We start from the raw sequence: 11,944 nt of genomic DNA on the forward strand, positions 1-11,944 counted from the left end.
ACCTGAGCTGGGCTCCCATTGCATGGCTGTGACCTGTCCTATTACAGAGATGCACAGCTAGAAAGAAAAATACCAACTCATTTTGTGTCTGATTTTGCTCTTCCCTTGACAGTCAGGGGCAGTGCAGAGGCAATTCAAACACTGGTTTGGTGTTCTCCTTCTGAAAGCACCTGCACTGATTTTAAATAAGGGAGGCTTGGCCTGAAACCAGCCTGGCAGAAGGGGGGGGTTTTCTTTTCTCTCTGCAGTATAGAAAGCCAGACAGCTATGATGAGACCCAGAGGCAACGTGGGGATGGGGAGAGTTTAGTGGTTTATGGGTGGAAAGGGTGCAGTGGGGTGGAAAGGGAAGGATGAATCCAGAAAAACCTTGGGACAGTTTCTGAAACAGAGAGCCCTTAAAAAAGAAGGGAAAAAGAAGCATCAGACTGGAGATTGTAAGCAACAACAAAAACCTAGAGGAAGATTTTGAGTGAGCAGGAAAGCAGAGCCACTGAAGCAGCTGAATTCCCACAGCAGCCATGGCCATGCCTGGGAGCACCCAGAGGAGCAGCAGGCACACACCAGGGTAATGTGGTCATAACTCACTGAAACATCAGCAAACAGCAGCTTTCCTGCTCCCTGCAATAGCTCCTTGTAAAATTTAGAAGGACAGAGACTGATCTGCCATATTTTTCCTCCCTCCAAGCAGCAGCATCCCTTTTTCTAGGGTTATTTTGGAGCTGGCTTGCATTTTCTGTAACAGAGCTATGGATTCAGCAACATTTTTATCAAAGTAGCAGCTCACATTCATTGGTCCAGAGCAACTCTGAACACCAGACAGCTCCAAACAGCTTCAGATTTCTCTAAGCAGCCCTGATGAGAGCACCTTGGCACAGAGCCCTGTGTAACAGCATCCATGTGCCTGGAAAGCCTTGAGGATTCATCCCCCATTTAACACTGCCAGGCATTTCCCAACCTTTCAAGAACTCAGGGACATCAGGAGATGAGAGTCTCCTTACACCCAGGGCTGTGCAAGCACCACAACTGCCTCACACTCAGGTGGCTGGGATGATGGGAATCTGGGGGATATTATTCCTGCACACACACCAGTCCCCATGGAGCAGCCAAGCATCCTCACCTCAGCCCCCCATGTGGAGGTGTTCTTGGGCTAAGAGACATTGCTGAGGTAGTGAAAGACATTGTCAGAAAGTCTGGGGTTTAATCCTACCTCAGAATTCCCATTAACACATCCCCTTTGGAAAACCAAGCCCACCAGCTCTGTTACCCAGACCTAGGATCACCTGCAGCTACAGAGCAGCACTGGACAAGTACCTGCCTGTAGATTCCACAGCAACCTGGGAATTCCTCCTCCTCCTCCTCCATCTCTGCTTCTATTTGCATTCATTTCATGCAGCACCAATTCCTACAAACCTCCTGCTCCCCTACCCTCGGATCCGGGGAGCTGCACCCATCTCCCGTGGCTGTCCTCTCCCTGCAGCCAGGGAAGAGACTGCCAGCACCTCCAGGAGTGCCAGGATCCCTAAGGAAAAGCAAGACATGGCTTGCCTGCCAGTCAGCACAGCAGCTACCTCCCTTCCAAGGCCACAGGTCCATGTGCCAAACCTCCTGGTAACACCTCTCCTCCAGGACTTGCCACCTCCCCAGCTAATTCTAAGGCAGAAAGGAAAAAAAGCTGGGATGCAGCTGCCTGCCTGGCACTCAGGCTGAGCAAGGAGCCCAGGTTTTTACGTGCTGAGACTGCCAAAAGAAGGGGCAAGAAGCAGTTTACACTGCAGGGCTGTGCATGCACATTAGCAATGCATGACCAGCTGTATGGCAGCAATTTTTCTTCTTTAAATCAATCTTTCTAAGCTACAGCTCAGGAAGGTTCCTCCTCTCTGCCCAGCTCGTTTTTTATCCGGATTCTTCCCACTCCAAAACACTATTAATCCCAAATAACTTGCACGGCAAAAACCAGGAGGTGCCCAGGGTTATTTCTAGAAGTGGGGCCTCAAACCTTGTTGCAGACAGAAAGCTGTTTTCTGGACTGAAAGCTCAAGTAAGCCCCTCAGTACTGGTGCAGAAGAACTCACCTGCTCCTCTGCAGGCACCATTTTCATCCTGCTTGTGTACACAGAGAGGAACCAAATTGGAAAGAACACCCTGGCGGGATATTGCCTAAGTTGTTTTTTCAATATTTCTGGGAGCCAGCGAGGATTTTGTTTATTAAGCAATGACAGAGCATTTAAGTGATGCTGATTAAACCATTCAATCCATTATTGAAACACTGGCTGTGTTTAAATTCATGCTACAGCTTTCCCCCCCCTCCCTAAATTCAACAATTCAGACTGCATTCCTCCACCAAGGCAAACACACATATGATAAAATTCTTGCCCCTCCAAAGAACACAGAAATAACAATATTTGGCCTCTTCCAGAGCAAAGAATGAGCAAATTGAAGTTTTATTTTTACATTTGGATATTTCTGGACATGAGGCAGTTTCTATCTGGGAGCCAAGAAAGCAGATTTTTTTTTTTTGGAAAAAACATCCCAACACACACAGAACTGTTGAAATATCAGCTCCTGAAGAAGCTGTTGGAGACAGGATGTTAAATTCATTCAGACCATTTCTACCTGCTTCACTTGGGACTTTCATTTTTGTACAAAAATTTCATCACCTTCACAGTGGCCAAGCTGAAATGGCTTTTAATTCAAGAAACACATGAATTTCATGGTGCACCAACACAGCAGCACAGAGCTCATTAAAACATCCCCATCACAAACCTGTGAAGCCTCCCAGGCTATTGTAGGGACTTAAAGATAACAATTCCCTGTGGTTTTATTGCCTGGGAAGGAGTCCCTTGCTTTGGGACAGAGATTTCTTGGGAAGCAAAGGGTTTCTTGCTGGTTCTGTCTCACAGGTAAAGCCACCCAAATCCATTCTAGAGCAGAGAAAAGAGAGGGACACCCAGTTTGGGGCCCAAACCCTCCCTGCCTTTGCTCTTCCCAACTTGCCCTCAAGCCACCCCATGCTTGTTTTATACCAAATATCAGATTATATGCATGAAAATGCCATGCTGTCCATCTTCTTGCTCCTCCTGACCAGCAGCTCTCTCCACAGCACTAAGGGGACACACTTAGCAATATTCTTGAAACCAAGAGACAAGAGCAGCCTCAAAGGTTCTGACTTGGGGCAGTTCCAGAAGTTTTACTGATCAGATAAAATGCCCATGGAGTAACTGGGACCCATCCAACCACATCTCCCACTCCTGCACCAGAACCTCTGACCACATTTGAGGTGTCTTCTACAGACAGGAGACAGAGAAGCAAAAGAGAAGCAGTGCAAAGAGCTTTTGGAAATGTTTTGACAACAACAGCTGAGAGCTGACACATTCCTGTGTTACCTTGAACAATTTCTCCAAGTCAGCTCCTTCCCCTCAGCCCACAGCAAACATCAGATTATTTTTTTTTTTCCCTCAAACCCAGTGTTAACTATAGGCTTGCATCTAATTTATGGCAATTTAGGGTACTCGAACTCAGGCCACAATTCATGCTGTAACTTTCCAAAATGAATTTTTAACAAAAACACCACCCCACCCTTGCAAAAAGTTAATTAAGGATTCTTTTACCTGCTCTCAGAAGATCACAGGCCAGATGCTGCCAGACAGGTTTGCTTTCTGTTATTACCAATTTCAGCAGCAATTCATCTCTCCTAATCCCATTCTGAATATCAGGGACTCACACAGGCACATATTGAAATGAAATAGAGGTTTTATTGTAACCACCCAGGCAGCAGCTTTGGTTGGGATGGAGCTTGGAGAGAGGAGAAGACACGAGGGAGTATGTGGTGATGACTTCTTCTGAAGCCTCCCTCCAACTATTTGCTTGAGGTCAGCTTTATATGCAGAGTTTCCTAGCAGAAAGGCAAGGAATGGAGGGACCAGAGCACATTCCTCTGCAAAGTCTCTTCTTCAAAATTTGGGGAAATACCAGCACATTCTTGAGCAGCTCACACAAAAAATTTGGATTTAAAAGAATGGCTGACAGCTGCCTTGCTGCCTGCTGTTCACTAAAATCAAGGACACAGCTGAGCTGATTTTGTTCTCTGATAATCAATATTGTTAAACTCTCACAGTGGAGAGATTTATCCCAGTAAATGGTTACTCTGAACTACATTATTGAGATGAAACGGGGAGCTATAGCCACACCAGAGGATCTAGCAGGTAAAAAAGTATAGAACTATGTTTTACAGTAATGAAGTCATTGGTAATGTTGTACTGCTGTCATATTAGTAGAGAATTTCCTGGCCAGTGCAAAATCCAAATCCAATTTAATTTTTCTTCCTGTCTTGCCTCATCCTCCCTTGGACATGGGTGTCACAACTGCAGAGAAATTGCTTGCTTGAGCTAATTGCATAAATGCAAATATTTCACAACTTTTTGGGCTCAAGAAGGGCACAAAACATCCAACACCTCTGAATCCTTCCTCTCCCCACAGTAATTTGCCAGACCTTACCCTTACCCAACACCAGCACTAAGCACAATACCAGCTCACCAGGATGTAGCACCAGAAAAGCACTTTCAAGCAAAAAAAAAACAGGCACAATAAAACAGAATAGAACTGAAATAGATAGACATGGACACAGTTATATGTTATATGCACCCATCAAGCATTCATCAGGGTCTTTCTTTGCACTTCCCTCTTGCTCCATGTTACTTTCCAAATTTGATGCTCTTCAGTGACACTCTGGACTCAGCCCTCACAATCATTTACTCCAGGAGTTACCACACCAGTTACAAGAACCAGCTCAAAGCCACTAAAACACAGGAGTATTTCAAGCAGAGCTTTCCAACTGCTCAATCAAAAAAAGGGAAAAAAACCAAAGCAAGAAGCAAATGACAAAAAAAAAAAAAAACACACACACAAAAAAGCAAACAAACAAACAACACATTTTTTGCAATGCTTTTGGCTTCCCATGATTTTTCTCCAAGCCTCTTATTCTTCAGCACAGAATTCACCTCTGAGTTTCAAGTCACAAGCATCAGGACAGCCTCTCACATAGAACCAAGATGGAAAAGATCTTCAAGATCATCAAGTCCAGCCTCCTCCTAACCCTATTAGCCTGTTCCTGATGACCCACCACTAAACCACGTCCCTAAGCACCACATTCTACAGCTGAAGGTGCAAACAAGGAGAATTTCTCAGGAATTTTTTTTTTTTTTTTTTTTTTTTTGGGGGTGGTGGGGACCTTGTGATCTCCAGAGCTTGGAGGGGCTATGGACCAGAGTCTGTGCTATCAGGGACTGAGTGCCATGAGCAGCCTTACAATCCATCTCCTCCAGCCTGAGGGGATGAGCGTGGCTGCTGAAAGCTTCTCTCTTACACCTGTTTTAGCCCGAGAGGAACAGGCTACACACAGGTGTTGACTCACCTACTACAGGTTTCCTAGTCAGACACCACCTCCTCATCCCTCCAAAGCCTTTTATTCTTTTCCAGAAACACGAGATATCAGCTGTTTTGGGCAGAGCAGTACCTTGAGCACTATCAGACATCCTTTTTCTGTACAGCAGGAGTTTCCAGTCCTACCTTCCCCAGGAGGCAGAGCTTCCCTGAAGTCCCTCTCCAGACCTGGGAGAACCCCTGGGGGTTTGATGGCTCCAGGGTACAGGATTGGGAAGTGCTGTGAGGAACAGCCAGAGACAGCATCAGGCAGCCATAACTCCCCTGTCCACCCAGCACCCATCCACATCCACTCCTGCAGCACATCCCTGACCCCTCCAGTCCTGGCACCACTGTCACACTGTCCCCAGAATGGTTCTTCTACAGGAATGAACAATAAATTACCAGCCAAATCCATTTTAACCACAGGACAATCTTGGCACCCTGGGGAAGCATCCCTGACAGCCCCTTAGTACCAAGCACAGTGCCCCACACACACACAAAGTATATTTTTTTAACTGCATCTCATGCTCTCCTGGGTGAAGCTCCCAGAATCATAGATAATCCCATTTTTCCCCTTCTCTCCAGTGTAAAACCAACTACTTTCCTACTTGTTTGAGGAGGTGAACAGGCAGGAACACCCCAGCAGCACTGCCAATGGTGCTAGCAGCAGAAGCTGTGTTAGGCTCACCAGTATGTTCACTTAAATGGAAAGGACTGGAGTGCACACCTGTGGCTCCAAATCCTCCTCCCAGTTTCAAGGAAGCAAATAAGACTCCTCCTGGAGGAGCCAGGATCCTAGTTCTTGCAAGTAGCTTTATTTGTCTTGTTACATCTGGTAGTTCTGAGCAGCAGCACGTTGAAGCCTGAGGCTAAAACCTCATGGATAGAGGGAAGCTCATCCCCAATATCCAGGTGTGTCAGGGCTAGGTTTCCCTGAGAGTGCAGCTGGAAAGGTGCAGAAAGCTGCACAGCTGGGCCAGACCAAGGTCTCCAACCTCACCCAGGAAACTGCAGCTCTCTGCTACCTCCCTTCTGTGCACTGGAGGTATTTACCAGGCTCCAAAACCCAGTGAATTGTGCCCACTGGTGATGGAGGTGATCTGTACAACACAGCCCAACACACCTTGTGTAAATCAGGGACTGTGAGGAGTCTGTATCCAGATTTAAAAGGCTGGATTGTAACCACAGAAGTTGTTGGCAATAAAACAAATGAACAAGCAACAAAAAACCTCAAACATTAAATGTCATTTCTGGCATATCTTAAAGCAGAGGTTTGAGCCTAAAACTGCTGCTCCTTCCTATCACACATCTTGGAGAGCTGCCATGTAGGAGTTTCATGTCAAACTCAGTCCTATGGTGTAGCCTCTGCCCCAGGCAGAACTTCTCCCTGCAGCCTGAACAGATCAAGGAGCAGCTGAGAGGACAGACCCCATCTCCCAGGACCATTTCATGCACATGGCAGGGAAGGACAAACATCTTTCTTTCCTGTGACAAAGAAACAGCCACAGCAGCACTGAACACATCCCCCCCTCTCCCTTTCAGCAGGGCTGCACAGCCCAGCACAGGGATGAGCTGGGGACACATCTCTGGATCAGTCCCCACTCCCCTGGACTCCCTGGGTGAAACTTGCCAAGAATAAACTACCAGGCACTTCATTCCCTGCAGCATTCCCACACTTGCTGCTCCCCACCATCTTTATTTAACACCACTTGCATTTGTTTCTCCTCTGGCTCCATCCCACCCATGGCTAGCAGATCCTACTTGGCTTTTTTTTTTTTTTTTTCCCTTTTTTTTTTTTTTTTCTTCCAAAGTGTTTAATTTTAGGACAGCACTACACACCACCACTAGCATGTAAAAACAAAAACCAAACAAGGCCAGTTTTGCAGAGGAAGTGCCAGACATGCAGGCTGCCACACAGCACACCCAGCACCCTCTACTTACACAGCTGAGCTGGAGACAACAACTGTTACAGCAAACTGGGATTGCTTTATTCCTGGTGCCACTACACCAGGATCCCACACAGCTACACTTCAATCTAGAGCAAAAAGATGACACACTCAGATAGATCTGAGTAAACACACCACATCTCAGCTGCTGCAACAGCCCAGCCTTCATTCAAGTACCATGGGGGAGTTGGAAGCAGGAGAAGGGATTTTTCTTCCCAAGGAGAAGAGCTACAGCTTGTCCTGACAAACATGTGATGCTGTGAGAGGGTGCAACTTGTAATAGAAGGAATGTTAATACATTGCTAACAACTCTTTCTGTCATTAAGCAGCAAATTTAGTGGGGAAAAAAACAAAAAAAAAACCACAAAAAAAAGAGTCCAGCTGAGAACAAGAGGGTTAAAATTACTCTGCTAGCACCAGCACAAGGTGGAAGGAAGCAAGTTAGCAGCCAAGTTAACTCTAGGTAGTAAAATACATTCAATGTACTACATAAGAAGGTTAAAGATGGAGCTCAGTCTGCCTGAATAGTTTTTCCTAAAGATTTCTTGAAATACATTTGTTATGGGATTCATTTGTTTAACAGTAAATTACCTCTGATACACCAGCACCAAGAGCAGGACCTTTTCCATTTTTCCTTCCATGTTTCTTCTTCATCCAGCTTAGTTTTCCACATGCAGACCCAGATGATACACATCTACACCAGAGAGCCTTCTAAATCCATCACATACCCACCTGGCTTTAATTCCCACACCCTCTTGTCTTGGAGATGGACAATCCCTATCCCTAAAGAATTAAAAAAAGTAGCATAGGACCTCACAGGAAAGCTTCCTGCAAATCCAGAGTGCTGAAGCAGTGGCCACTGACATTTTTAAAGATGAACTAGGTTTGCAAGGGAAAATTAGGATCTTTTATCACACCAGTAACCCCCAGTACACACACACACCCAGTCAGCCCTATAGCAGAAAGCCCATAGTTTCTCTTCTCCCAGCAATAATTCATCTATCTCAGTGACAAGCTCCAAAATCCTTGCCACTGGTGTGTTTATCAGGCTCATGCTATTGCCTACAAAAACAGCTGCACAAGTGTCCCCTGGATGTCCCAAGTTAACTAGGACACATTTACTAGATTTCAGCTTTAATTTACCTTCTCTGTTTCATGGCAAACTGCCCTGAGCTGACTCCTCTCTCTCTTTTCCAGCAGATAGGCACATCCAGCCCTCCCAGGGTTTTTCTTGGGAGCACAAGGAAGGTTAAAAGATGGAAAGGAGCTGTGCTGTTGCCAGGAGAGGCAGACTCACATGGTCAGCATTAGGAAATACTGGAAGATAAGCACAGAAATGCTTGCTCTGTGCCAGATAATACATCAGCCTCGAGCCTGCCAAGCAGACACCTCCTGGACCTTCCTACTTCTGCCCTCCATGGAAGAAAAATCAGGTGGGGCTGGAGAAGGGGTTAGGAAAGATTGCTTCTCCCAACTTTCTCCTCTGCACAAGGAGAACAGACTATTAAATCAGGTACAGATGCAACTGATTTTTCAAGATGATTGAGACAAGAGCAAAGTTAGAAAAATTTCAGTTACCGGTGTAAAAAAAAAAAAAAAAAGGCTTATTCTGGGAGACAAAAGGACAAACAAACCAAGTCCAGGCATCCAGGATCTCTACATTAGCTAGAAGATAAATTACACATCCCCCTGACAAGAATACTAACACTAAATGCCAATTGTATTTTAGTTGTTAAAGCAGTAGATTTTATCAACTCTCTGTTAAGCTTTTTTGACACTGGAGGAGGAACAAGCAATTTGAAACACTTTGTGTTTTATTGTAAAATTGAGTAATATGGTACAGATTATCAAGCCTCCTACTGCAACCCATCCTTTTACATTTCCCACGCTCCATCTTTCTGCTCCAGATGTGGTGCAGTCATTTCACTGACAGTACTATTAATATTTGGGTCATTTTAGATTTGCTTCTAGTCAGGCCCTGCTCTCAGGCAGCATTCCTGCAAGGAAAGACATTTCCTTCATATTATGCACAAGAGGAAACTTCTTGGCAAAGTTAAATATGCTTAAATTGCTGGATCTGCAATCCAGAGTGGTTTGCAGTTTGTCTTCTAAACTAGAAAAAGTCTAAAATAAAAAAGATTAAGGAGAGAAAATGCCAGGGGAAAGTCAGGAGGATAAAATCCACAACTCATTAGACAACTGCAGCTTTCTCTGTGCACTGTTTGGAGGCACTTCCCAAGCTCCAGACACACATTTTCCATCATTATCAACTTGCAGGAGCAAACAGCATGACAAACCATGTCAAGGGTTAATCTTACACATATCTTTTTTTTTTTTTTTAAAAAAAAGGGAAAATCTTGAGATTTAAGACATTTTACCTTTCATAAGAACTGCTTTCTGTACTGCTGTGCTGAGCCCCAGCTCCTCACACAACAGCAAGCAGGGGAACATTTCCTTCCCATGACAGCAGGGCTGTGAAGACAGTAACAGTGGTGATGTCACCTGTACATTTAGCACTGTGATGCCTCTGGAGGAATTATGTCACATGAAATACATCAATCTGCTCTGAGCTCAGCACCAAGGCTGGATTCCAGATGGCTGTTGCCTTTTATTTGGTGCCCAAGCTGGTCCAGAACCAGGTCTCTGCCTAATGGCTCTCCAAGTCCTTCTAGGACTTGAGAAAGAAAAAGGATGCACAACTTCTGGTGAGGCTGTTTAAACTATTTAAATACTCCAGGAGTCTGTTTTGCTAATGTTATATCCCACTTCAAGGCAAAGGTCAGATAGGTAATTTATGAATAAAACTGGAATGCCTTGGAATTGCTATTTCAATACAATTATGTATGTTCCACATCTCTAAAAGCACAGAAATGTGGGATATTCCAAGGAGATACTTGAAACTGCAGGTGAAATTCTGGGCTTAATATTCCCATTAACTTCAAGAGGGACAAGATTTCATCCTTGATTTTTTTAGCTTTTGTCACTTGATTTTCACTGCGATTTTTCAGGATTGAAAGCCTTGCAAGTAACCTCTTCTTTGGAGAGCTTCTGGGGAGAGAATAATACTCTGAAATCTTTTATTTCGACACCATTCAGCAGTAACCACACCAAATATGTGCAGAAAACTCTGTATTTTTGTTTCTGCTTCAAGTAAGAGGGGGTTGTTTTCACTGCAACACAAGGTAAATGGATTTGTTTCTAAAACCATCTCTCTCCTACAGTGATTAAGGGGAAAAAAAAAAAGGATTAATTGTATGAAAGAGATTTATATATGGGGAGATTAACCAGCCTAAGGAACTCTCTTTCAGAGGAATTAAAGATAGCTCAGACATTAGCATGAGAAAAAGTGTAGGGCTCCATTGTTTTGGGGGTTTTTTTGGTTTTGTTTTTTTTTTGTTTTGTTTTGTTTTTTACACACATTAGAAAGAGATTTAGATACCCATCTCCCACAGCCAAGCCATGGCCACACAGAGTGTGACCAAGCTGTGATGATTTGAACCCATCCCTGCTGATCAATAACTGATCACCTGCATGCTCCAGGACCAACAAGGAGGGGCTGCAATGGTTCTTTTGGCTCAGTGACTAGATGGTGCCATCTGAAAACAAACCTAAAGGGTTTGGAAAGAAAATCAGCTTTAAACCAGAGTAGTGTTGTAGTTCCTGACAAAGGAATGAAAGGACACAGGTGGATCAGGTGATATGTCTTAAGTTCCAGGGCATCTTGTCAAGCACTCTTGGACATCAGTTTCCATATGATTTGTTAAACTGGCAGATAACAAGATAACCCCAGCAGAGCTCCATCTCTTCTCCCCCTTCAGCATCCCCTTCCTTTGCATTGAAATTTTAACAGCTGCTGAGAATCCTAAACTCTGGTCAGCTCCAAATACATCCAACCCACCAGGAATTTAGTCCCTAAACAAAGAGGCCATCACATATAAGTAGATCCTTTCCTGACTTTGCCCTGTAAACAAGCTGCACAGAAAACTGAAATTACAGCTTCCATGTACTCACTGTGCAGTCAACATTTTCCAAAAATTACTGGTGGTTTGTTGTGGGGCTTTAAATAGAAAAAGAAAACAAAAATCCCTTCTTTCTGTAACCTATACCACTTAACCACAGAACTCTTAACCCTTGCACTGGGGGCAAGAGGAAGGCTGAATGCTTTGAAATGCCTGGAACCAAACCATGGCAGCTTTGCCAGTGGCTTCACACCATGGCATTGGATGCAAACTGCTTAGCCTGCTAAAAAACTAGATAGATGTGCTCTAAACTGGCCAAGGAATTATTCCTACAACTAAACCCTGTCATAAAACATGACTGGTGATGTACACAAGACAAGGACACAGCTCATTTATCAATGATGCCCAGCGACCTACTTCCTGCACTCAACTCTTGACTTAATCATATTCTCAGTGACTGGTTTTAAGTATTGACCAATCTTGCAGCATATGGCATGTCCTGGTTTATCTGGAGCCTGATTACAAATGCAAAGGTGCCAAGCCCAAGCCTCCCATCACCCAGTCCTCCCTGTGATGATGTGGTGATCTGCAAACCTGGATCTGTGCATCTCCTGTG

Source organism: Heliangelus exortis, chromosome 12, assembly GCF_036169615.1.
Source record: "Heliangelus exortis chromosome 12, bHelExo1.hap1, whole genome shotgun sequence".
Classification (NCBI taxonomy): Eukaryota; Metazoa; Chordata; class Aves; order Apodiformes; family Trochilidae; genus Heliangelus; species Heliangelus exortis.